Below are 17,309 nucleotides of genomic sequence, written 5' to 3'. Positions count from 1 at the left end.
AAAAGCTTACGGCACCTGGGATTCCCAGGCGGTCTTCCATCCAAGTACTAACCAGGCCCTACTCTGCTTAGCTTCTGAGATCTGACGAGATCAGGCGGAGCCAGAGAGGTATGGCCGTAAGCAACTGTATGTCCTCTACCTAATCTTTTAAAATGTGTCAAAGGTTTTGGAGTTTTGATAATGAAAAAGGAGTCACTTTCTAAGGCCTTCTCTGTGTCTTTTACAGATCGAAATGAAAAAGCTTACAGCACCTGGGATTCCCAGGCGGTCTTCCATCCAAGTACTAACCAGGCCCTACTCTGCTTAGCTTCTGAGATCAGACGAGATCAGGCCGAGCCAGAGAGGTATGGCCGTAAGCAACTGTATGTCCTCTTCCTAATCTTTTAAAATGTGTCAAAGGTTTTGGAGTTTTGATAATGAAAAAGGAGTCACTTTCTAATGCCTTCTCGATTTCTTCCAGAGAGAGAAATGAAAAAGCTTACGGCACCTGGGATTCCCAGGCGGTCTTCCATCCAAGTACTAACCAGGCCCTACTCTGCTTAGCTTCTGAGATCAGACGAGATCAGGCGGAGCCAGAGAGGTATGGCCGTAAGCAACTGTATGTCCTCTACCTAATCTTTTAAAATGTGTCAAAGGTTTTGTAGTTTTGACAATGAAATGGAGTCACTTTCTAAGGCCTTCTCTGTGTCTTTTACAGATCGAAATGAAAAAGCTTACAGCACCTGGGATTCCCAGGCGGTCTTCCATCCAAGTACTAACCAGGCCCTACTCTGCTTAGCTTCTGAGATCAGACGAGATCAGGCGGAGCCAGAGAGGTATGGCCGTAAGCAACTGTATGTCCTCTTCCTAATCTTTTAAAATGTGTCAAAGGTTTTGGAGTTTTGATAATGAAAAAGGAGTCACTTTCTAAGGCCTTCTCAATTTCTTCCAGAGAGAGAAATGAAAAAGCTTACGGCACCTGGGATTCCCAGGCGGTCTTCCATCCAAGTACTAACCAGGCCCTACTCTGCTTAGCTTCTGAGATCTGACGAGATCAGGCGGAGCCAGAGAGGTATGGCCGTAAGCAACTGTATGTCCTCTTCCTAATATTTTAAAATGTGTCAAAGGTTTTGGAGTTTTGATAATGAAAAAGGAGTCACTTTCTAATGCCTTCTCGATTTCTTCCAGAGAGAGAAATGAAAAAGCTTACGGCACCTGGGATTCCCAGGCGGTCTTCCATCCAAGTACTAACCAGGCCCTACTCTGCTTAGCTTCTGAGATCAGACGAGATCAGGCGGAGCCAGAGAGGTATGGCCGTAAGCAACCTTATGTCCTCTACCTAATCTTTTAAAATGTGTCAAAGGTTTTGGAGTTTTGACAATGAAATGGAGTCACTTTCTAAGTTCTTCTTTGTGTCTTTTACAGATCGAAATAAAAAAGCTTACAGCACCTGGGATTCCCAGGCGGTCTTCCATCCAAGTACTAACCAGGCCCTACTCTGCTTAGCTTCTGAGATCAGACGAGATCAGGCGAAGCCAGAGAGGTATGGCCGTAAGCAACTGTATGTCCTCTTCCTAATATTTTAAAATGTGTCAAAGGTTTTGGAGTTTAGATAATGAAAAAGGAGTCACTTTCTAATGCCTTCTCGATTTCTTCCAGAGAGAGAAATGAAAAAGCTTACGGCACCTGGGATTCCCAGGCGGTCTTCCATCCAAGTACTAACCAGGCCCTACTCTGCTTAGCTTCTGAGATCTGACGAGATCAGGCGGAGCCAGAGAGGTATGGCCGTAAGCAACTGTATGTCCTCTTCCTAATCTTTTAAAATGTGTCAAAGGTTTTGTAGTTTTGACAATGAAATGGAGTCACTTTCTAAGGCCTTCTCTGTGTCTTTTACAGATCGAAATGAAAAAGCTTACAGCACCTGGGATTCCCAGGCGGTCTTCCATCCAAGTACTAACCAGGCCCTACTCTGCTTAGCTTCTGAGATCAGACGGAGCCAGAGAGGTATGGCTGTAAGCAACTGTATGTCCTCTTCCTAATCTTTTAAAATGTGTCAAAGGTTTTGGAGTTTTGATAATGAAAAAGGAGTCACTTTCTAATGCCTTCTCGATTTCTTCCAGAGAGAGAAATGAAAAAGCTTACGGCACCTGGGATTCCCAGGCGGTCTTCCATCCAAGTACTAACCAGGCCCTACTCTGCTTAGCTTCTGAGATCAGACGAGATCAGGCGGAGCCAGAGAGGTATGGCCGTAAGCAACTGTATGTCCTCTACCTAATCTTTTAAAATGTGTCAAAGGTTTTGTAGTTTTGACAATTAAATGGAGTCACTTTCTAAGGCCTTCTCTGTGTCTTTTACAGATCGAAATGAAAAAGCGTACAGCACCTGGGATTCCCAGGCGGTCTTCCATCCAAGTACTAACCAGGCCCTACTCTGCTTAGCTTCTGAGATCAGACGAGATCAGGCGGAGCCAGAGAGGTATGGCCGTAAGCAACTGTATGTCCTCTACCTAATCTTTTAAAATGTGTCAAAGGTTTTGTAGTTTTGACAATTAAATGGAGTCACTTTCTAAGGCCTTCTCTGTGTCTTTTACAGATCGAAATGAAAAAGCGTACAGCACCTGGGATTCCCAGGCGGTCTTCCATCCAAGTACTAACCAGGCCCTACTCTGCTTAGCTTCTGAGATCAGACGAGATCAGGCGGAGCCAGAGAGGTATGGCCGTAAGCAACTGTATGTCCTCTACCTAATCTTTTAAAATGTGTCAAAGGTTTTGGAGTTTTGATAATGAAAAAGGAGTCACTTTCTAAGGCCTTCTCTGTGTCTTTTACAGATCGAAATGAAAAAGCTTACAGCACCTGGGATTCCCAGGCGGTCTTCCATCCAAGTACTAACCAGGCCCTACTCTGCTTAGCTTCTGAGATCAGACGAGATCAGGCCGAGCCAGAGAGGTATGGCCGTAAGCAACTGTATGTCCTCTTCCCAATCTTTTAAAATGTGTCAAAGGTTTTGGAGTTTTGATAATGAAAAAGGAGTCACCTTCTAATGCCTTCTCGATTTCTTCCAGAGAGAGAAATGAAAAAGCTTACGGCACCTGGGATTCCCAGGCGGTCTTCCATCCAAGTACTAACCAGGCCCTACTCTGCTTAGCTTCTGAGATCAGACGAGATCAGGCGGAGCCAGAGAGGTATGGCCGTAAGAAACTGTATGTCCTCTTCCTAATCTTTTAAAATGTGTCAAAGGTTTTGTAGTTTTGACAATGAAATGGAGTCACTTTCTAAGGCCTTCTCTGTGTCTTTTACAGATCGAAATGAAAAAGCTTACAGCACCTGGGATTCCCAGGCGGTCTTCCATCCAAGTACTAACCAGGCCCTACTCTGCTTAGCTTCTGAGATCAGACGAGATCAGGCGGAGCCAGAGAGGTATGGCCGTAAGCAACTGTATGTCCTCTTCCTAATCTTTTAAAATGTGTCAAAGGTTTTGGAGTTTTGATAATGAAAAAGGAGTCACTTTCTAATGCCTTCTCGATTTCTTCCAGAGAGAGAAATGAAAAAGCTTACGGCACCTGGGATTCCCAGGCGGTCTTCCATCCAAGTACTAACCAGGCCCTACTCTGCTTAGCTTCTGAGATCTGACGAGATCAGGCGGAGCCAGAGAGGTATGGCCGTAAGCAACTCTATGTCCTCTTCCTAATCTTTTAAAATGTGTCAAAGGTTTTGTAGTTTTGACAATGAAATGGAGTCACTTTCTAAGGCCTTCTCTGTGTCTTTTACAGATCGAAATGAAAAAGCTTACAGCACCTGGGATTCCCAGGCGGTCTTCCATCCAAGTACTAACCAGGCCCTACTCTGCTTAGCTTCTGAGATCTGACGAGATCAGGCGGAGCCAGAGAGGTATGGCAGTAAGCAACTGTATGTCCTCTTCCTAATCTTTTAAAATGTGTCAAAGGTTTTGTAGTTTTGACAAAGAAATGGAGTCACTTTCTAAGGCCTTCTCTGTGTCTTTTACAGATCGAAATGAAAAAGCTTACAGCACCTGGGATTCCCAGGCGGTCTTCCATCCAAGTACTAACCAGGCCCTACTCTGCTTAGCTTCTGAGATCAGACGAGATCAGGCAGAGCCAGAGAGGTATGGCCGTAAGCAACTGTATGTCCTCTTCCTAATCTTTTAAAATGTGTCTAAGGTTTTGGAGTTTTGATAATGAAAAAGGAGTCACTTTCTAATGCCTTCTCGATTTCTTCCAGAGAGAGAAATGAAAAAGCTTACGGCACCTGGGATTCCCAGGCGGTCTTCCATCCAAGTACTAACCAGGCCCTACTCTGCTTAGCTTCTGAGATCAGACGAGATCAGGCGGAGCCAGAGAGGTATGGCCGTAAGCAACCTTATGTCCTCTACCTAATCTTTTAAAATGTGTCAAAGGTTTTGGAGTTTTGACAATGAAATGGAGTCACTTTCTAAGTTCTTCTTTGTGTCTTTTACAGATCGAAATAAAAAAGCTTACAGCACCTGGGATTCCCAGGCGGTCTTCCATCCAAGTACTAACCAGGCCCTACTCTGCTTAGCTTCTGAGATCAGACGAGATCAGGCGAAGCCAGAGAGGTATGGCCGTAAGCAACTGTATGTCCTCTTCCTAATATTTTAAAATGTGTCAAAGGTTTTGGAGTTTAGATAATGAAAAAGGAGTCACTTTCTAATGCCTTCTCGATTTCTTCCAGAGAGAGAAATGAAAAAGCTTACGGCACCTGGGATTCCCAGGCGGTCTTCCATCCAAGTACTAACCAGGCCCTACTCTGCTTAGCTTCTGAGATCTGACGAGATCAGGCGGAGCCAGAGAGGTATGGCCGTAAGCAACTGTATGTCCTCTACCTAATCTTTTAAAATGTGTCAAAGGTTTTGGAGTTTTGACAATGAAATGGAGTCACTTTCTAAGTTCTTCTTTGTGTCTTTTACAGATCGAAATAAAAAAGCTTACAGCACCTGGGATTCCCAGGCGGTCTTCCATCCAAGTACTAACCAGGCCCTACTCTGCTTAGCTTCTGAGATCAGACGAGATCAGGCGAAGCCAGAGAGGTATGGCCGTAAGCAACTGTATGTCCTCTTCCTAATATTTTAAAATGTGTCAAAGGTTTTGGAGTTTAGATAATGAAAAAGGAGTCACTTTCTAATGCCTTCTCGATTTCTTCCAGAGAGAGAAATGAAAAAGCTTACGGCACCTGGGATTCCCAGGCGGTCTTCCATCCAAGTACTAACCAGGCCCTACTCTGCTTAGCTTCTGAGATCTGACGAGATCAGGCGGAGCCAGAGAGGTATGGCCGTAAGCAACTGTATGTCCTCTTCCTAATCTTTTAAAATGTGTCAAAGGTTTTGTAGTTTTGACAATGAAATGGAGTCACTTTCTAAGGCCTTCTCTGTGTCTTTTACAGATCGAAATGAAAAAGCTTACAGCACCTGGGATTCCCAGGCGGTCTTCCATCCAAGTACTAACCAGGCCCTACTCTGCTTAGCTTCTGAGATCAGACGGAGCCAGAGAGGTATGGCTGTAAGCAACTGTATGTCCTCTTCCTAATCTTTTAAAATGTGTCAAAGGTTTTGGAGTTTTGATAATGAAAAAGGAGTCACTTTCTAATGCCTTCTCGATTTCTTCCAGAGAGAGAAATGAAAAAGCTTACGGCACCTGGGATTCCCAGGCGGTCTTCCATCCAAGTACTAACCAGGCCCTACTCTGCTTAGCTTCTGAGATCAGACGAGATCAGGCGGAGCCAGAGAGGTATGGCCGTAAGCAACTGTATGTCCTCTACCTAATCTTTTAAAATGTGTCAAAGGTTTTGTAGTTTTGACAATTAAATGGAGTCACTTTCTAAGGCCTTCTCTGTGTCTTTTACAGATCGAAATGAAAAAGCGTACAGCACCTGGGATTCCCAGGCGGTCTTCCATCCAAGTACTAACCAGGCCCTACTCTGCTTAGCTTCTGAGATCAGACGAGATCAGGCGGAGCCAGAGAGGTATGGCCGTAAGCAACTGTATGTCCTCTTCCTAATCTTTTAAAATGTGTCAAAGGTTTTGGAGTTTTGATAATGAAAAAGGAGTCACTTTCTAATGCCTTCTCGATTTCTTCCAGAGAGAGAAATGAAAAAGCTTACGGCACCTGGGATTCCCAGGCGGTCTTCCATCCAAGTACTAACCAGGCCCTACTCTGCTTAGCTTCTGAGATCAGACGAGATCAGGCGGAGCCAGAGAGGTATGGCCGTAAGAAACTGTATGTCCTCTTCCTAATCTTTTAAAATGTGTCAAAGGTTTTGTAGTTTTGACAATGAAATGGAGTCACTTTCTAAGGCCTTCTCTGTGTCTTTTACAGATCGAAATGAAAAAGCTTACAGCACCTGGGATTCCCAGGCGGTCTTCCATCCAAGTACTAACCAGGCCCTACTCTGCTTAGCTTCTGAGATCAGACGAGATCAGGCGGAGCCAGAGAGGTATGGCCGTAAGCAACTGTATGTCCTCTTCCTAATCTTTTAAAATGTGTCAAAGGTTTTGGAGTTTTGATAATGAAAAAGGAGTCACTTTCTAAGGCCTTCTCGATTTCTTCCAGAGAGAGAAATGAAAAAGCTTACGGCACCTGGGATTCCCAGGCGGTCTTCCATCCAAGTACTAACCAGGCCCTACTCTGCTTAGCTTCTGAGATCAGACGAGATCAGGCGGAGCCAGAGAGGTATGGCCGTAAGCAACTGTATGTCCTCTACCTAATCTTTTAAAATGTGTCAAAGGTTTTGTAGTTTTGACAATTAAATGGAGTCACTTTCTAAGGCCTTCTCTGTGTCTTTTACAGATCGAAATGAAAAAGCTTACAGCACCTGGGATTCCCAGGCGGTCTTCCATCCAAGTACTAACCAGGCCCTACTCTGCTTAGCTTCTGAGATCAGACGAGATCAGGCGAAGCCAGAGAGGTATGGCCGTAAGCAACTGTATGTCCTCTTCCTAATATTTTAAAATGTGTCAAAGGTTTTGGAGTTTAGATAATGAAAAAGGAGTCACTTTCTAATGCCTTCTCGATTTCTTCCAGAGAGAGAAATGAAAAAGCTTACAGCACCTGGGATTCCCAGGCGGTCTTCCATCCAAGTACTAACCAGGCCCTACTCTGCTTAGCTTCTGAGATCTGACGAGATCAGGCGGAGCCAGAGAGGTATGGCCGTAAGCAACTGTATGTCCTCTTCCTAATCTTTTAAAATGTGTCAAAGGTTTTGTAGTTTTGACAATGAAATGGAGTCACTTTCTAAGGCCTTCTCTGTGTCTTTTACAGATCGAAATGAAAAAGCTTACAGCACCTGGGATTCCCAGGCTGTCTTCCATCCAAGTACTAACCAGGCCCTACTCTGCTTAGCTTCTGATATCAGACGAGATCAGGCAGAGCCAGAGAGGTATGGCCGTAAGCAACTGTATGTCCTCTTCCTAATCTTTTAAAATGTGTCTAAGGTTTTGGAGTTTTGATAATGAAAAAGGAGTCACTTTCTAATGCCTTCTCGATTTCTTCCAGAGAGAGAAATGAAAAAGCTTACGGCACCTGGGATTCCCAGGCGGTCTTCCATCCAAGTACTAACCAGGCCCTACTCTGCTTAGCTTCTGAGATCAGACGAGATCAGGCGGAGCCAGAGAGGTATGGCCGTAAGCAACTGTATGTCCTCTACCTAATCTTTTAAAATGTGTCAAAGGTTTTGGAGTTTTGACAATGAAATGGAGTCACTTTCTAAGTTCTTCTTTGTGTCTTTTACAGATCGAAATAAAAAAGCTTACAGCACCTGGGATTCCCAGGCGGTCTTCCATCCAAGTACTAACCAGGCCCTACTCTGCTTAGCTTCTGAGATCAGACGAGATCAGGCGGAGCCAGAGAGGTATGGCCGTAAGCAACTGTATGTCCTCTTCCTAATATTTTAAAATGTGTCAAAGGTTTTGGAGTTTAGATAATGAAAAAGGAGTCACTTTCTAATGCCTTCTCGATTTCTTCCAGAGAGAGAAATGAAAAAGCTTACGGCACCTGGGATTCCCAGGCGGTCTTCCATCCAAGTACTAACCAGGCCCTACTCTGCTTAGCTTCTGAGATCTGACGAGATCAGGCGGAGCCAGAGAGGTATGGCCGTAAGCAACTGTATGTCCTCTTCCTAATCTTTTAAAATGTGTCAAAGGTTTTGTAGTTTTGACAATGAAATGGAGTCACTTTCTAAGGCCTTCTCTGTGTCTTTTACAGATCGAAATGAAAAAGCTTACAGCACCTGGGATTCCCAGGCGGTCTTCCATCCAAGTACTAACCAGGCCCTACTCTGCTTAGCTTCTGAGATCAGACGGAGCCAGAGAGGTATGGCTGTAAGCAACTGTATGTCCTCTTCCTAATCTTTTAAAATGTGTCAAAGGTTTTGGAGTTTTGATAATGAAAAAGGAGTCACTTTCTAATGCCTTCTCGATTTCTTCCAGAGAGAGAAATGAAAAAGCTTACGGCACCTGGGATTCCCAGGCGGTCTTCCATCCAAGTACTAACCAGGCCCTACTCTGCTTAGCTTCTGAGATCAGACGAGATCAGGCGGAGCCAGAGAGGTATGGCCGTAAGCAACTGTATGTCCTCTACCTAATCTTTTAAAATGTGTCAAAGGTTTTGTAGTTTTGACAATTAAATGGAGTCACTTTCTAAGGCCTTCTCTGTGTCTTTTACAGATCGAAATGAAAAAGCGTACAGCACCTGGGATTCCCAGGCGGTCTTCCATCCAAGTACTAACCAGGCCCTACTCTGCTTAGCTTCTGAGATCAGACGAGATCAGGCGGAGCCAGAGAGGTATGGCCGTAAGCAACTGTATGTCCTCTTCCTAATCTTTTAAAATGTGTCAAAGGTTTTGGAGTTTTGATAATGAAAAAGGAGTCACTTTCTAATGCCTTCTCGATTTCTTCCAGAGAGAGAAATGAAAAAGCTTACGGCACCTGGGATTCCCAGGCGGTCTTCCATCCATGTACTAACCAGGCCCTACTCTGCTTAGCTTCTGAGATCAGACGAGATCAGGCGGAGCCAGAGAGGTATGGCCGTAAGAAACTGTATGTCCTCTTCCTAATCTTTTAAAATGTGTCAAAGGTTTTGTAGTTTTGACAATGAAATGGAGTCACTTTCTAAGGCCTTCTCTGTGTCTTTTACAGATCGAAATGAAAAAGCTTACAGCACCTGGGATTCCCAGGCGGTCTTCCATCCAAGTACTAACCAGGCCCTACTCTGCTTAGCTTCTGAGATCAGACGAGATCAGGCGGAGCCAGAGAGGTATGGCCGTAAGCAACTGTATGTCCTCTTCCTAATCTTTTAAAATGTGTCAAAGGTTTTGGAGTTTTGATAATGAAAAAGGAGTCACTTTCTAAGGCCTTCTCGATTTCTTCCAGAGAGAGAAATGAAAAAGCTTACGGCACCTGGGATTCCCAGGCGGTCTTCCATCCAAGTACTAACCAGGCCCTACTCTGCTTAGCTTCTGAGATCAGACGAGATCAGGCGGAGCCAGAGAGGTATGGCCGTAAGCAACTGTATGTCCTCTACCTAATCTTTTAAAATGTGTCAAAGGTTTTGTAGTTTTGACAATTAAATGGAGTCACTTTCTAAGGCCTTCTCTGTGTCTTTTACAGATCGAAATGAAAAAGCTTACGGCACCTGGGATTCCCAGGCGGTCTTCCATCCAAGTACTAACCAGGCCCTACTCTGCTTAGCTTCTGAGATCAGACGAGATCAGGCGAAGCCAGAGAGGTATGGCCGTAAGCAACTGTATGTCCTCTTCCTAATATTTTAAAATGTGTCAAAGGTTTTGGAGTTTAGATAATGAAAAAGGAGTCACTTTCTAATGCCTTCTCGATTTCTTCCAGAGAGAGAAATGAAAAAGCTTACAGCACCTGGGATTCCCAGGCGGTCTTCCATCCAAGTACTAACCAGGCCCTACTCTGCTTAGCTTCTGAGATCTGACGAGATCAGGCGGAGCCAGAGAGGTATGGCCGTAAGCAACTGTATGTCCTCTTCCTAATCTTTTAAAATGTGTCAAAGGTTTTGTAGTTTTGACAATGAAATGGAGTCACTTTCTAAGGCCTTCTCTGTGTCTTTTACAGATCGAAATGAAAAAGCTTACAGCACCTGGGATTCCCAGGCGGTCTTCCATCCAAGTACTAACCAGGCCCTACTCTGCTTAGCTTCTGAGATCTGACGAGATCAGGCGGAGCCAGAGAGGTATGGCCGTAAGCAACTGTATGTCCTCTTCCTAATCTTTTAAAATGTGTCAAAGGTTTTGTAGTTTTGACAAAGAAATGGAGTCACTTTCTAAGGCCTTCTCTGTGTCTTTTACAGATCGAAATGAAAAAGCTTACAGCACCTGGGATTCCCAGGCGGTCTTCCATCCAAGTACTAACCAGGCCCTACTCTGCTTAGCTTCTGAGATCAGACGAGATCAGGCAGAGCCAGAGAGGTATGGCCGTAAGCAACTGTATGTCCTCTTCCTAATCTTTTAAAATGTGTCTAAGGTTTTGGAGTTTTGATAATGAAAAAGGAGTCACTTTCTAATGCCTTCTCGATTTCTTCCAGAGAGAGAAATGAAAAAGCTTACAGCACCTGGGATTCCCAGGCGGTCTTCCATCCAAGTACTAACCAGGCCCTACTCTGCTTAGCTTCTGAGATCAGACGAGATCAGGCGGAGCCAGAGAGGTATGGCCGTAAGCAACCTTATGTCCTCTACCTAATCTTTTAAAATGTGTCAAAGGTTTTGGAGTTTTGACAATGAAATGGAGTCACTTTCTAAGTTCTTCTTTGTGTCTTTTACAGATCGAAATAAAAAAGCTTACAGCACCTGGGATTCCCAGGCGGTCTTCCATCCAAGTACTAACCAGGCCCTACTCTGCTTAGCTTCTGAGATCAGACGAGATCAGGCGAAGCCAGAGAGGTATGGCCGTAAGCAACTGTATGTCCTCTTCCTAATATTTTAAAATGTGTCAAAGGTTTTGGAGTTTAGATAATGAAAAAGGAGTCACTTTCTAATGCCTTCTCGATTTCTTCCAGAGAGAGAAATGAAAAAGCTTACGGCACCTGGGATTCCCAGGCGGTCTTCCATCCAAGTACTAACCAGGCCCTACTCTGCTTAGCTTCTGAGATCTGACGAGATCAGGCGGAGCCAGAGAGGTATGGCCGTAAGCAACTGTATGTCCTCTTCCTAATCTTTTAAAATGTGTCAAAGGTTTTGTAGTTTTGACAATGAAATGGAGTCACTTTCTAAGGCCTTCTCTGTGTCTGTTACAGATCGAAATGAAAAAGCTTACGGCACCTGGGATTCCCAGGCGGTCTTCCATCCAAGTACTAACCAGGCCCTACTCTGCTTAGCTTCTGAGATCAGACGAGATCAGGCGGAGCCAGAGAGGTATGGCCGTAAGCAACCTTATGTCCTCTACCTAATCTTTTAAAATGTGTCAAAGGTTTTGGAGTTTTGACAATGAAATGGAGTCACTTTCTAAGTTCTTCTTTGTGTCTTTTACAGATCGAAATAAAAAAGCTTATAGCACCTGGGATTCCCAGGCGGTCTTCCATCCAAGTACTAACCAGGCCCTACTCTGCTTAGCTTCTGAGATCAGACGAGATCAGGCGAAGCCAGAGAGGTATGGCCGTAAGCAACTGTATGTCCTCTTCCTAATATTTTAAAATGTGTCAAAGGTTTTGGAGTTTAGATAATGAAAAAGGAGTCACTTTCTAATGCCTTCTCGATTTCTTCCAGAGAGAGAAATGAAAAAGCTTACGGCACCTGGGATTCCCAGGCGGTCTTCCATCCAAGTACTAACCAGGCCCTACTCTGCTTAGCTTCTGAGATCTGACGAGATCAGGCGGAGCCAGAGAGGTATGGCCGTAAGCAACTGTATGTCCTCTTCCTAATCTTTTAAAATGTGTCAAAGGTTTTGTAGTTTTGACAATGAAATGGAGTCACTTTCTAAGGCCTTCTCTGTGTCTGTTACAGATCGAAATGAAAAAGCTTACAGCACCTGGGATTCCCAGGCGGTCTTCCATCCAAGTACTAACCAGGCCCTACTCTGCTTAGCTTCTGAGATCAGACGAGATCAGGCGGAGCCAGAGAGGTATGGCCGTAAGCAACTGTATGTCCTCTACCTAATCTTTTAAAATGTGTCAAAGGTTTTGTAGTTTTGACAATGAAAAAGGAGTCACTTTCTAATGCCTTCTCGATTTCTTCCAGAGAGAGAAATGAAAAAGCTTACGGCACCTGGGATTCCCAGGCGGTCTTCCATCCAAGTACTAACCAGGCCCTACTCTGCTTAGCTTCTGAGATCAGACGAGATCAGGCGGAGCCAGAGAGGTATGGCCGTAAGCAACTGTATGTCCTCTTCCTAATCTTTTAAAATGTGTCAAAGGTTTTGTAGTTTTGACAATGAAATGGAGTCACTTTCTAAGGCCTTCTCTGTGTCTTTTACAGATCGAAATGAAAAAGCTTACAGCACCTGGGATTCCCAGGCGGTCTTCCATCCAAGTACTAACCAGGCCCTACTCTGCTTAGCTTCTGAGATCAGACGAGATCAGGCGGAGCCAGAGAGGTATGGCCGTAAGCAACTGTATGTCCTCTTCCTAATATTTTAAAATGTGTCAAAGGTTTTGGAGTTTAGATAATGAAAAAGGAGTCACTTTCTAATGCCTTCTCGATTTCTTCCAGAGAGAGAAATGAAAAAGCTCACAGCACCTGGGATTCCCAGGCGGTCTTCCATCCAAGTACTAACCAGGCCCTACTCTGCTTAGCTTCTGAGATCTGACGAGATCAGGCGGAGCCAGAGAGGTATGGCCGTAAGCAACTGTATGTCCTCTTCCTAATCTTTTAAAATGTGTCAAAGGTTTTGTAGTTTTGACAATGAAATGGAGTCACTTTCTAAGGCCTTCTCTGTGTCTTTTACAGATCGAAATGAAAAAGCTTACAGCACCTGGGATTCCCAGGCGGTCTTCCATCCAAGTACTAACCAGGCCCTACTCTGCTTAGCTTCTGAGATCAGACGAGATCAGGCAGAGCCAGAGAGGTATGGCCGTAAGCAACTGTATGTCCTCTTCCTAATCTTTTAAAATGTGTCTAAGGTTTTGGAGTTTTGATAATGAAAAAGGAGTCACTTTCTAATGCCTTCTCGATTTCTTCCAGAGAGAGAAATGAAAAAGCTTACGGCACCTGGGATTCCCAGGCGGTCTTCCATCCAAGTACTAACCAGGCCCTACTCTGCTTAGCTTCTGAGATCAGACGAGATCAGGCGGAGCCAGAGAGGTATGGCTGTAAGCAACTGTATGTCCTCTACCTAATCTTTTAAAATGTGTCAAAGGTTTTGGAGTTTTGACAATGAAATGGAGTCACTTTCTAAGTTCTTCTTTGTGTCTTTTACAGATCGAAATAAAAAAGCTTACAGCACCTTAGGATTCCCAGGCGGTCTTCCATCCAAGTACTAACCAGGCCCTACTCTGCTTAGCTTCTGAGATCAGACGAGATCAGGCGAAGCCAGAGAGGTATGGCCGTAAGCAACTGTATGTCCTCTTCCTAATATTTTAAAATGTGTCAAAGGTTTTGGAGTTTAGATAATGAAAAAGGAGTCACTTTCTAATGCCTTCTCGATTTCTTCCAGAGAGAGAAATGAAAAAGCTTACGGCACCTGGGATTCCGAGGCGGTCTTCCATCCAAGTACTAACCAGGCCCTACTCTGCTTAGCTTCTGAGATCTGACGAGATCAGGCGGAGCCAGAGAGGTATGGCCGTAAGCAACTGTATGTCCTCTTCCTAATCTTTTAAAATGTGTCAAAGGTTTTGTAGTTTTGACAATGAAATGGAGTCACTTTCTAAGGCCTTCTCTGTGTCTTTTACAGATCGAAATGAAAAAGCTTACAGCACCTGGGATTCCCAGGCGGTCTTCCATCCAAGTACTAACCAGGCCCTACTCTGCTTAGCTTCTGAGATCAGACGAGATCAGGCGGAGCCAGAGAGGTATGGCCGTAAGCAACTGTATGTCCTCTTCCTAATCTTTTAAAATGTGTCAAAGGTTTTGGAGTTTTGATAATGAAAAAGGAGTCACTTTCTAATGCCTTCTCGATTTCTTCCAGAGAGAGAAATGAAAAAGCTTACGGCACCTGGGATTCCCAGGCGGTCTTCCATCCAAGTACTAACCAGGCCCTACTCTGCTTAGCTTCTGAGATCAGACGAGATCAGGCGGAGCCAGAGAGGTATGGCCGTAAGCAACTGTATGTCCTCTTCCTAATCTTTTAAAATGTGTCAAAGGTTTTGTAGTTTTGACAATGAAATGGAGTCACTTTCTAAGGCCTTCTCTGTGTCTTTTACAGATCGAAATGAAAAAGCTTACAGCACCTGGGATTCCCAGGCGGTCTTCCATCCAAGTACTAACCAGGCCCTACTCTGCTTAGCTTCTGAGATCAGACGAGATCAGGCGGAGCCAGAGAGGTATGGCCGTAAGCAACTGTATGTCCTCTTCCTAATCTTTTAAAATGTGTCAAAGGTTTTGGAGTTTTGATAATGAAAAAGGAGTCACTTTCTAATGCCTTCTCGATTTCTTCCAGAGAGAGAAATGAAAAAGCTTACGGCACCTGGGATTCCCAGGCGGTCTTCCATCCAAGTACTAACCAGGCCCTACTCTGCTTAGCTTCTGAGATCTGACGAGATCAGGCGGAGCCAGAGAGGTATGGCCGTAAGCAACTGTATGTCCTCTACCTAATCTTTTAAAATGTGTCAAAGGTTTTGTAGTTTTGACAATTAAATGGAGTCACTTTCTAAGTTCTTCTTTGTGTCTTTTACAGATCGAAATGAAAAAGCTTACAGCACCTGGGATTCCCAGGCGGTCTTCCATCCAAGTACTAACCAGGCCCTACTCTGCTTAGCTTCTGAGATCAGACGAGATCAGGCGAAGCCAGAGAGGTATGGCCGTAAGCAACTGTATGTCCTCTTCCTAATATTTTAAAATGTGTCAAAGGTTTTGGAGTTTAGATAATGAAAAAGGAGTCACTTTCTAATGCCTTCTCGATTTCTTCCAGAGAGAGAAATGAAAAAGCTTACAGCACCTGGGATTCCCAGGCGGTCTTCCATCCAAGTACTAACCAGGCCCTACTCTGCTTAGCTTCTGAGATCTGACGAGATCAGGCGGAGCCAGAGAGGTATGGCCGTAAGCAACTGTATGTCCTCTTCCTAATCTTTTAAAATGTGTCAAAGGTTTTGTAGTTTTGACAATGAAATGGAGTCACTTTCTAAGGCCTTCTCTGTGTCTTTTACAGATCGAAATGAAAAAGCTTACAGCACCTGGGATTCCCAGGCGGTCTTCCATCCAAGTACTAACCAGGCCCTACTCTGCTTAGCTTCTGAGATCTGACGAGATCAGGCGGAGCCAGAGAGGTATGGCCGTAAGCAACTGTATGTCCTCTTCCTAATCTTTTAAAATGTGTCAAAGGTTTTGTAGTTTTGACAAAGAAATGGAGTCACTTTCTAAGGCCTTCTCTGTGTCTTTTACAGATCGAAATGAAAAAGCTTACAGCACCTGGGATTCCCAGGCGGTCTTCCATCCAAGTACTAACCAGGCCCTACTCTGCTTAGCTTCTGAGATCAGACGAGATCAGGCAGAGCCAGAGAGGTATGGCCGTAAGCAACTGTATGTCCTCTTCCTAATCTTTTAAAATGTGTCTAAGGTTTTGGAGTTTTGATAATGAAAAAGGAGTCACTTTCTAATGCCTTCTCGATTTCTTCCAGAGAGAGAAATGAAAAAGCTTACGGCACCTGGGATTCCCAGGCGGTCTTCCATCCAAGTACTAACCAGGCCCTACTCTGCTTAGCTTCTGAGATCAGACGAGATCAGGCGGAGCCAGAGAGGTATGGCCGTAAGCAACTGTATGTCCTCTTCCTAATCTTTTAAAATGTGTCAAAGGTTTTGGAGTTTTGACAATGAAATGGAGTCACTTTCTAAGTTCTTCTTTGTGTCTTTTACAGATCGAAATAAAAAAGCTTACAGCACCTGGGATTCCCAGGCGGTCTTCCATCCAAGTACTAACCAGGCCCTACTCTGCTTAGCTTCTGAGATCAGACGAGATCAGGCGAAGCCAGAGAGGTATGGCCGTAAGCAACTGTATGTCCTCTTCCTAATATTTTAAAATGTGTCAAAGGTTTTGGAGTTTAGATAATGAAAAAGGAGTCACTTTCTAATGCCTTCTCGATTTCTTCCAGAGAGAGAAATGAAAAAGCTTACGGCACCTGGGATTCCCAGGCGGTCTTCCATCCAAGTACTAACCAGGCCCTACTCTGCTTAGCTTCTGAGATCTGACGAGATCAGGCGGAGCCAGAGAGGTATGGCCGTAAGCAACTGTATGTCCTCTTCCTAATCTTTTAAAATGTGTCAAAGGTTTTGTAGTTTTGACAATGAAAAAGGAGTCACTTTCTAATGCCTTCTCGATTTCTTCCAGAGAGAGAAATGAAAAAGCTTACGGCACCTGGGATTCCCAGGCGGTCTTCCATCCAAGTACTAACCAGGCCCTACTCTGCTTAGCTTCTGAGATCAGACGAGATCAGGCGGAGCCAGAGAGGTATGGCCGTAAGCAACTGTATGTCCTCTACCTAATCTTTTAAAATGTGTCAAAGGTTTTGTAGTTTTGACAATTAAATGGAGTCACTTTCTAAGGCCTTCTCTGTGTCTTTTACAGATCGAAATGAAAAAGCTTACAGCACCTGGGATTCCCAGGCGGTCTTCCATCCAAGTACTAACCAGGCCCTACTCTGCTTAGCTTCTGAGATCAGACGAGATCAGGCGAAGCCAGAGAGGTATGGCCGTAAGCAACTGTATGTCCTCTTCCTAATATTTTAAAATGTGTCAAAGGTTTTGGAGTTTAGATAATGAAAAAGGAGTCACTTTCTAATGCCTTCTCGATTTCTTCCAGAGAGAGAAATGAAAAAGCTCACAGCACCTGGGATTCCCAGGCGGTCTTCCATCCAAGTACTAACCAGGCCCTACTCTGCTTAGCTTCTGAGATCTGACGAGATCAGGCGGAGCCAGAGAGGTATGGCCGTAAGCAACTGTATGTCCTCTTCCTAATCTTTTAAAATGTGTCAAAGGTTTTGTAGTTTTGACAATGAAATGGAGTCACTTTCTAAGGCCTTCTCTGTGTCTTTTACAGATCGAAATGAAAAAGCTTACAGCACCTGGGATTCCCAGGCGGTCTTCCATCCAAGTACTAACCAGGCCCTACTCTGCTTAGCTTCTGAGATCTGACGAGATCAGGCGGAGCCAGAGAGGTATGGCCGTAAGCAACTGTATGTCCTCTTCCTAATCTT

General features: G+C 44.4%; 70 non-coding genes and 4 pseudogenes across 70 annotated transcripts; all 74 read right to left on the bottom strand.

Moving 5' to 3' along the window:
- Nucleotides 1-3: 3 nt before the first annotated feature.
- On the bottom strand, nt 4-122 carry LOC144397734 (5S ribosomal RNA). The gene has a single exon (XR_013459881.1). It is a non-coding gene; the product is annotated as a 5S ribosomal RNA (ribosomal RNA).
- Nucleotides 123-239: 117 nt separating this feature from the next.
- On the bottom strand, nt 240-358 carry LOC144399220 (5S ribosomal RNA). Its single transcript, XR_013461365.1, has one exon. It is a non-coding gene; the product is annotated as a 5S ribosomal RNA (ribosomal RNA).
- A 117-nt stretch (nt 359-475) lies between these two features.
- On the bottom strand, nt 476-594 carry LOC144401765 (5S ribosomal RNA). Its single transcript, XR_013463700.1, has one exon. It is a non-coding gene; the product is annotated as a 5S ribosomal RNA (ribosomal RNA).
- Nucleotides 595-710: 116 nt separating this feature from the next.
- LOC144396412 (5S ribosomal RNA) lies at nt 711-829 on the bottom strand. Its single transcript, XR_013458558.1, has one exon. It is a non-coding gene; the product is annotated as a 5S ribosomal RNA (ribosomal RNA).
- Nucleotides 830-946: 117 nt separating this feature from the next.
- LOC144397723 (5S ribosomal RNA) lies at nt 947-1,065 on the bottom strand. The gene has a single exon (XR_013459870.1). It is a non-coding gene; the product is annotated as a 5S ribosomal RNA (ribosomal RNA).
- Nucleotides 1,066-1,182: 117 nt separating this feature from the next.
- LOC144401764 (5S ribosomal RNA) lies at nt 1,183-1,301 on the bottom strand. Its single transcript, XR_013463699.1, has one exon. It is a non-coding gene; the product is annotated as a 5S ribosomal RNA (ribosomal RNA).
- Nucleotides 1,302-1,417: 116 nt separating this feature from the next.
- On the bottom strand, nt 1,418-1,536 carry LOC144392569 (5S ribosomal RNA). Its single transcript, XR_013455958.1, has one exon. It is a non-coding gene; the product is annotated as a 5S ribosomal RNA (ribosomal RNA).
- Nucleotides 1,537-1,653: 117 nt separating this feature from the next.
- LOC144397711 (5S ribosomal RNA) lies at nt 1,654-1,772 on the bottom strand. Its single transcript, XR_013459858.1, has one exon. It is a non-coding gene; the product is annotated as a 5S ribosomal RNA (ribosomal RNA).
- A 116-nt stretch (nt 1,773-1,888) lies between these two features.
- Nucleotides 1,889-1,997, bottom strand: LOC144399921 (5S ribosomal RNA; annotated as a pseudogene).
- Nucleotides 1,998-2,114: 117 nt separating this feature from the next.
- Nucleotides 2,115-2,233, bottom strand: LOC144401763 (5S ribosomal RNA). Its single transcript, XR_013463698.1, has one exon. It is a non-coding gene; the product is annotated as a 5S ribosomal RNA (ribosomal RNA).
- A 116-nt stretch (nt 2,234-2,349) lies between these two features.
- Nucleotides 2,350-2,468, bottom strand: LOC144398613 (5S ribosomal RNA). Its single transcript, XR_013460760.1, has one exon. It is a non-coding gene; the product is annotated as a 5S ribosomal RNA (ribosomal RNA).
- A 116-nt stretch (nt 2,469-2,584) lies between these two features.
- LOC144398611 (5S ribosomal RNA) lies at nt 2,585-2,703 on the bottom strand. The gene has a single exon (XR_013460758.1). It is a non-coding gene; the product is annotated as a 5S ribosomal RNA (ribosomal RNA).
- Nucleotides 2,704-2,820: 117 nt separating this feature from the next.
- LOC144399219 (5S ribosomal RNA) lies at nt 2,821-2,939 on the bottom strand. Its single transcript, XR_013461364.1, has one exon. It is a non-coding gene; the product is annotated as a 5S ribosomal RNA (ribosomal RNA).
- Nucleotides 2,940-3,056: 117 nt separating this feature from the next.
- LOC144397663 (5S ribosomal RNA) lies at nt 3,057-3,175 on the bottom strand. The gene has a single exon (XR_013459809.1). It is a non-coding gene; the product is annotated as a 5S ribosomal RNA (ribosomal RNA).
- A 116-nt stretch (nt 3,176-3,291) lies between these two features.
- On the bottom strand, nt 3,292-3,410 carry LOC144396411 (5S ribosomal RNA). The gene has a single exon (XR_013458557.1). It is a non-coding gene; the product is annotated as a 5S ribosomal RNA (ribosomal RNA).
- Nucleotides 3,411-3,527: 117 nt separating this feature from the next.
- LOC144397700 (5S ribosomal RNA) lies at nt 3,528-3,646 on the bottom strand. Its single transcript, XR_013459847.1, has one exon. It is a non-coding gene; the product is annotated as a 5S ribosomal RNA (ribosomal RNA).
- A 116-nt stretch (nt 3,647-3,762) lies between these two features.
- On the bottom strand, nt 3,763-3,881 carry LOC144398415 (5S ribosomal RNA). Its single transcript, XR_013460562.1, has one exon. It is a non-coding gene; the product is annotated as a 5S ribosomal RNA (ribosomal RNA).
- A 116-nt stretch (nt 3,882-3,997) lies between these two features.
- Nucleotides 3,998-4,116, bottom strand: LOC144398021 (5S ribosomal RNA). Its single transcript, XR_013460168.1, has one exon. It is a non-coding gene; the product is annotated as a 5S ribosomal RNA (ribosomal RNA).
- A 117-nt stretch (nt 4,117-4,233) lies between these two features.
- On the bottom strand, nt 4,234-4,352 carry LOC144401762 (5S ribosomal RNA). The gene has a single exon (XR_013463697.1). It is a non-coding gene; the product is annotated as a 5S ribosomal RNA (ribosomal RNA).
- Nucleotides 4,353-4,468: 116 nt separating this feature from the next.
- LOC144392558 (5S ribosomal RNA) lies at nt 4,469-4,587 on the bottom strand. Its single transcript, XR_013455947.1, has one exon. It is a non-coding gene; the product is annotated as a 5S ribosomal RNA (ribosomal RNA).
- Nucleotides 4,588-4,704: 117 nt separating this feature from the next.
- LOC144397689 (5S ribosomal RNA) lies at nt 4,705-4,823 on the bottom strand. Its single transcript, XR_013459836.1, has one exon. It is a non-coding gene; the product is annotated as a 5S ribosomal RNA (ribosomal RNA).
- Nucleotides 4,824-4,939: 116 nt separating this feature from the next.
- LOC144392548 (5S ribosomal RNA) lies at nt 4,940-5,058 on the bottom strand. The gene has a single exon (XR_013455936.1). It is a non-coding gene; the product is annotated as a 5S ribosomal RNA (ribosomal RNA).
- Nucleotides 5,059-5,175: 117 nt separating this feature from the next.
- Nucleotides 5,176-5,294, bottom strand: LOC144397678 (5S ribosomal RNA). Its single transcript, XR_013459825.1, has one exon. It is a non-coding gene; the product is annotated as a 5S ribosomal RNA (ribosomal RNA).
- A 116-nt stretch (nt 5,295-5,410) lies between these two features.
- Nucleotides 5,411-5,519, bottom strand: LOC144399920 (5S ribosomal RNA; annotated as a pseudogene).
- Nucleotides 5,520-5,636: 117 nt separating this feature from the next.
- Nucleotides 5,637-5,755, bottom strand: LOC144401761 (5S ribosomal RNA). Its single transcript, XR_013463696.1, has one exon. It is a non-coding gene; the product is annotated as a 5S ribosomal RNA (ribosomal RNA).
- A 116-nt stretch (nt 5,756-5,871) lies between these two features.
- On the bottom strand, nt 5,872-5,990 carry LOC144398610 (5S ribosomal RNA). Its single transcript, XR_013460757.1, has one exon. It is a non-coding gene; the product is annotated as a 5S ribosomal RNA (ribosomal RNA).
- A 117-nt stretch (nt 5,991-6,107) lies between these two features.
- Nucleotides 6,108-6,226, bottom strand: LOC144397662 (5S ribosomal RNA). The gene has a single exon (XR_013459808.1). It is a non-coding gene; the product is annotated as a 5S ribosomal RNA (ribosomal RNA).
- A 116-nt stretch (nt 6,227-6,342) lies between these two features.
- LOC144396410 (5S ribosomal RNA) lies at nt 6,343-6,461 on the bottom strand. The gene has a single exon (XR_013458556.1). It is a non-coding gene; the product is annotated as a 5S ribosomal RNA (ribosomal RNA).
- Nucleotides 6,462-6,578: 117 nt separating this feature from the next.
- On the bottom strand, nt 6,579-6,697 carry LOC144401760 (5S ribosomal RNA). The gene has a single exon (XR_013463695.1). It is a non-coding gene; the product is annotated as a 5S ribosomal RNA (ribosomal RNA).
- A 116-nt stretch (nt 6,698-6,813) lies between these two features.
- On the bottom strand, nt 6,814-6,932 carry LOC144392539 (5S ribosomal RNA). Its single transcript, XR_013455928.1, has one exon. It is a non-coding gene; the product is annotated as a 5S ribosomal RNA (ribosomal RNA).
- Nucleotides 6,933-7,049: 117 nt separating this feature from the next.
- On the bottom strand, nt 7,050-7,168 carry LOC144389990 (5S ribosomal RNA). The gene has a single exon (XR_013454038.1). It is a non-coding gene; the product is annotated as a 5S ribosomal RNA (ribosomal RNA).
- A 116-nt stretch (nt 7,169-7,284) lies between these two features.
- LOC144399837 (5S ribosomal RNA) lies at nt 7,285-7,403 on the bottom strand (annotated as a pseudogene).
- A 117-nt stretch (nt 7,404-7,520) lies between these two features.
- LOC144401759 (5S ribosomal RNA) lies at nt 7,521-7,639 on the bottom strand. Its single transcript, XR_013463694.1, has one exon. It is a non-coding gene; the product is annotated as a 5S ribosomal RNA (ribosomal RNA).
- A 116-nt stretch (nt 7,640-7,755) lies between these two features.
- Nucleotides 7,756-7,874, bottom strand: LOC144396408 (5S ribosomal RNA). The gene has a single exon (XR_013458554.1). It is a non-coding gene; the product is annotated as a 5S ribosomal RNA (ribosomal RNA).
- Nucleotides 7,875-7,991: 117 nt separating this feature from the next.
- Nucleotides 7,992-8,110, bottom strand: LOC144397667 (5S ribosomal RNA). The gene has a single exon (XR_013459814.1). It is a non-coding gene; the product is annotated as a 5S ribosomal RNA (ribosomal RNA).
- A 116-nt stretch (nt 8,111-8,226) lies between these two features.
- LOC144399919 (5S ribosomal RNA) lies at nt 8,227-8,335 on the bottom strand (annotated as a pseudogene).
- Nucleotides 8,336-8,452: 117 nt separating this feature from the next.
- LOC144401758 (5S ribosomal RNA) lies at nt 8,453-8,571 on the bottom strand. Its single transcript, XR_013463693.1, has one exon. It is a non-coding gene; the product is annotated as a 5S ribosomal RNA (ribosomal RNA).
- A 116-nt stretch (nt 8,572-8,687) lies between these two features.
- Nucleotides 8,688-8,806, bottom strand: LOC144398609 (5S ribosomal RNA). Its single transcript, XR_013460756.1, has one exon. It is a non-coding gene; the product is annotated as a 5S ribosomal RNA (ribosomal RNA).
- Nucleotides 8,807-8,923: 117 nt separating this feature from the next.
- LOC144399365 (5S ribosomal RNA) lies at nt 8,924-9,042 on the bottom strand. The gene has a single exon (XR_013461510.1). It is a non-coding gene; the product is annotated as a 5S ribosomal RNA (ribosomal RNA).
- A 116-nt stretch (nt 9,043-9,158) lies between these two features.
- Nucleotides 9,159-9,277, bottom strand: LOC144396407 (5S ribosomal RNA). Its single transcript, XR_013458553.1, has one exon. It is a non-coding gene; the product is annotated as a 5S ribosomal RNA (ribosomal RNA).
- Nucleotides 9,278-9,394: 117 nt separating this feature from the next.
- Nucleotides 9,395-9,513, bottom strand: LOC144401756 (5S ribosomal RNA). Its single transcript, XR_013463691.1, has one exon. It is a non-coding gene; the product is annotated as a 5S ribosomal RNA (ribosomal RNA).
- Nucleotides 9,514-9,629: 116 nt separating this feature from the next.
- On the bottom strand, nt 9,630-9,748 carry LOC144400885 (5S ribosomal RNA). The gene has a single exon (XR_013462820.1). It is a non-coding gene; the product is annotated as a 5S ribosomal RNA (ribosomal RNA).
- Nucleotides 9,749-9,865: 117 nt separating this feature from the next.
- Nucleotides 9,866-9,984, bottom strand: LOC144389988 (5S ribosomal RNA). Its single transcript, XR_013454036.1, has one exon. It is a non-coding gene; the product is annotated as a 5S ribosomal RNA (ribosomal RNA).
- Nucleotides 9,985-10,100: 116 nt separating this feature from the next.
- On the bottom strand, nt 10,101-10,219 carry LOC144389987 (5S ribosomal RNA). The gene has a single exon (XR_013454033.1). It is a non-coding gene; the product is annotated as a 5S ribosomal RNA (ribosomal RNA).
- Nucleotides 10,220-10,335: 116 nt separating this feature from the next.
- Nucleotides 10,336-10,454, bottom strand: LOC144398020 (5S ribosomal RNA). Its single transcript, XR_013460167.1, has one exon. It is a non-coding gene; the product is annotated as a 5S ribosomal RNA (ribosomal RNA).
- A 117-nt stretch (nt 10,455-10,571) lies between these two features.
- On the bottom strand, nt 10,572-10,690 carry LOC144396406 (5S ribosomal RNA). The gene has a single exon (XR_013458552.1). It is a non-coding gene; the product is annotated as a 5S ribosomal RNA (ribosomal RNA).
- Nucleotides 10,691-10,806: 116 nt separating this feature from the next.
- On the bottom strand, nt 10,807-10,925 carry LOC144392528 (5S ribosomal RNA). Its single transcript, XR_013455917.1, has one exon. It is a non-coding gene; the product is annotated as a 5S ribosomal RNA (ribosomal RNA).
- Nucleotides 10,926-11,042: 117 nt separating this feature from the next.
- Nucleotides 11,043-11,161, bottom strand: LOC144397656 (5S ribosomal RNA). The gene has a single exon (XR_013459802.1). It is a non-coding gene; the product is annotated as a 5S ribosomal RNA (ribosomal RNA).
- Nucleotides 11,162-11,277: 116 nt separating this feature from the next.
- LOC144401755 (5S ribosomal RNA) lies at nt 11,278-11,396 on the bottom strand. Its single transcript, XR_013463690.1, has one exon. It is a non-coding gene; the product is annotated as a 5S ribosomal RNA (ribosomal RNA).
- A 116-nt stretch (nt 11,397-11,512) lies between these two features.
- Nucleotides 11,513-11,631, bottom strand: LOC144398731 (5S ribosomal RNA). The gene has a single exon (XR_013460878.1). It is a non-coding gene; the product is annotated as a 5S ribosomal RNA (ribosomal RNA).
- A 117-nt stretch (nt 11,632-11,748) lies between these two features.
- On the bottom strand, nt 11,749-11,867 carry LOC144397645 (5S ribosomal RNA). The gene has a single exon (XR_013459791.1). It is a non-coding gene; the product is annotated as a 5S ribosomal RNA (ribosomal RNA).
- Nucleotides 11,868-11,983: 116 nt separating this feature from the next.
- LOC144396405 (5S ribosomal RNA) lies at nt 11,984-12,102 on the bottom strand. Its single transcript, XR_013458551.1, has one exon. It is a non-coding gene; the product is annotated as a 5S ribosomal RNA (ribosomal RNA).
- A 117-nt stretch (nt 12,103-12,219) lies between these two features.
- On the bottom strand, nt 12,220-12,338 carry LOC144401754 (5S ribosomal RNA). Its single transcript, XR_013463689.1, has one exon. It is a non-coding gene; the product is annotated as a 5S ribosomal RNA (ribosomal RNA).
- A 116-nt stretch (nt 12,339-12,454) lies between these two features.
- On the bottom strand, nt 12,455-12,573 carry LOC144396404 (5S ribosomal RNA). Its single transcript, XR_013458550.1, has one exon. It is a non-coding gene; the product is annotated as a 5S ribosomal RNA (ribosomal RNA).
- A 117-nt stretch (nt 12,574-12,690) lies between these two features.
- Nucleotides 12,691-12,809, bottom strand: LOC144397526 (5S ribosomal RNA). Its single transcript, XR_013459672.1, has one exon. It is a non-coding gene; the product is annotated as a 5S ribosomal RNA (ribosomal RNA).
- A 116-nt stretch (nt 12,810-12,925) lies between these two features.
- On the bottom strand, nt 12,926-13,044 carry LOC144398019 (5S ribosomal RNA). The gene has a single exon (XR_013460166.1). It is a non-coding gene; the product is annotated as a 5S ribosomal RNA (ribosomal RNA).
- A 117-nt stretch (nt 13,045-13,161) lies between these two features.
- LOC144398721 (5S ribosomal RNA) lies at nt 13,162-13,280 on the bottom strand. The gene has a single exon (XR_013460868.1). It is a non-coding gene; the product is annotated as a 5S ribosomal RNA (ribosomal RNA).
- A 116-nt stretch (nt 13,281-13,396) lies between these two features.
- On the bottom strand, nt 13,397-13,516 carry LOC144399510 (5S ribosomal RNA). Its single transcript, XR_013461656.1, has one exon. It is a non-coding gene; the product is annotated as a 5S ribosomal RNA (ribosomal RNA).
- Nucleotides 13,517-13,633: 117 nt separating this feature from the next.
- On the bottom strand, nt 13,634-13,752 carry LOC144398154 (5S ribosomal RNA). The gene has a single exon (XR_013460301.1). It is a non-coding gene; the product is annotated as a 5S ribosomal RNA (ribosomal RNA).
- A 116-nt stretch (nt 13,753-13,868) lies between these two features.
- LOC144396403 (5S ribosomal RNA) lies at nt 13,869-13,987 on the bottom strand. Its single transcript, XR_013458549.1, has one exon. It is a non-coding gene; the product is annotated as a 5S ribosomal RNA (ribosomal RNA).
- Nucleotides 13,988-14,104: 117 nt separating this feature from the next.
- On the bottom strand, nt 14,105-14,223 carry LOC144401753 (5S ribosomal RNA). The gene has a single exon (XR_013463688.1). It is a non-coding gene; the product is annotated as a 5S ribosomal RNA (ribosomal RNA).
- Nucleotides 14,224-14,339: 116 nt separating this feature from the next.
- LOC144396402 (5S ribosomal RNA) lies at nt 14,340-14,458 on the bottom strand. Its single transcript, XR_013458548.1, has one exon. It is a non-coding gene; the product is annotated as a 5S ribosomal RNA (ribosomal RNA).
- A 117-nt stretch (nt 14,459-14,575) lies between these two features.
- LOC144397633 (5S ribosomal RNA) lies at nt 14,576-14,694 on the bottom strand. Its single transcript, XR_013459779.1, has one exon. It is a non-coding gene; the product is annotated as a 5S ribosomal RNA (ribosomal RNA).
- Nucleotides 14,695-14,810: 116 nt separating this feature from the next.
- On the bottom strand, nt 14,811-14,929 carry LOC144392512 (5S ribosomal RNA). The gene has a single exon (XR_013455905.1). It is a non-coding gene; the product is annotated as a 5S ribosomal RNA (ribosomal RNA).
- Nucleotides 14,930-15,046: 117 nt separating this feature from the next.
- LOC144389985 (5S ribosomal RNA) lies at nt 15,047-15,165 on the bottom strand. Its single transcript, XR_013454031.1, has one exon. It is a non-coding gene; the product is annotated as a 5S ribosomal RNA (ribosomal RNA).
- Nucleotides 15,166-15,281: 116 nt separating this feature from the next.
- Nucleotides 15,282-15,400, bottom strand: LOC144389984 (5S ribosomal RNA). Its single transcript, XR_013454030.1, has one exon. It is a non-coding gene; the product is annotated as a 5S ribosomal RNA (ribosomal RNA).
- A 116-nt stretch (nt 15,401-15,516) lies between these two features.
- On the bottom strand, nt 15,517-15,635 carry LOC144398018 (5S ribosomal RNA). Its single transcript, XR_013460165.1, has one exon. It is a non-coding gene; the product is annotated as a 5S ribosomal RNA (ribosomal RNA).
- Nucleotides 15,636-15,752: 117 nt separating this feature from the next.
- Nucleotides 15,753-15,871, bottom strand: LOC144401752 (5S ribosomal RNA). Its single transcript, XR_013463687.1, has one exon. It is a non-coding gene; the product is annotated as a 5S ribosomal RNA (ribosomal RNA).
- A 116-nt stretch (nt 15,872-15,987) lies between these two features.
- LOC144392502 (5S ribosomal RNA) lies at nt 15,988-16,106 on the bottom strand. The gene has a single exon (XR_013455894.1). It is a non-coding gene; the product is annotated as a 5S ribosomal RNA (ribosomal RNA).
- A 117-nt stretch (nt 16,107-16,223) lies between these two features.
- LOC144397622 (5S ribosomal RNA) lies at nt 16,224-16,342 on the bottom strand. The gene has a single exon (XR_013459768.1). It is a non-coding gene; the product is annotated as a 5S ribosomal RNA (ribosomal RNA).
- Nucleotides 16,343-16,459: 117 nt separating this feature from the next.
- On the bottom strand, nt 16,460-16,578 carry LOC144401751 (5S ribosomal RNA). Its single transcript, XR_013463686.1, has one exon. It is a non-coding gene; the product is annotated as a 5S ribosomal RNA (ribosomal RNA).
- Nucleotides 16,579-16,694: 116 nt separating this feature from the next.
- LOC144392491 (5S ribosomal RNA) lies at nt 16,695-16,813 on the bottom strand. Its single transcript, XR_013455884.1, has one exon. It is a non-coding gene; the product is annotated as a 5S ribosomal RNA (ribosomal RNA).
- A 117-nt stretch (nt 16,814-16,930) lies between these two features.
- On the bottom strand, nt 16,931-17,049 carry LOC144397525 (5S ribosomal RNA). The gene has a single exon (XR_013459671.1). It is a non-coding gene; the product is annotated as a 5S ribosomal RNA (ribosomal RNA).
- A 116-nt stretch (nt 17,050-17,165) lies between these two features.
- On the bottom strand, nt 17,166-17,284 carry LOC144389983 (5S ribosomal RNA). Its single transcript, XR_013454029.1, has one exon. It is a non-coding gene; the product is annotated as a 5S ribosomal RNA (ribosomal RNA).
- Between the last annotated feature and the right edge of the window lie 25 nt (nt 17,285-17,309).

This window comes from Gasterosteus aculeatus, chromosome 2 (assembly GCF_964276395.1).
Source record: "Gasterosteus aculeatus chromosome 2, fGasAcu3.hap1.1, whole genome shotgun sequence".
Taxonomy (NCBI): domain Eukaryota; kingdom Metazoa; phylum Chordata; class Actinopteri; order Perciformes; family Gasterosteidae; genus Gasterosteus; species Gasterosteus aculeatus.
This window is presented reverse-complemented; position numbering and strand designations above follow the sequence as displayed.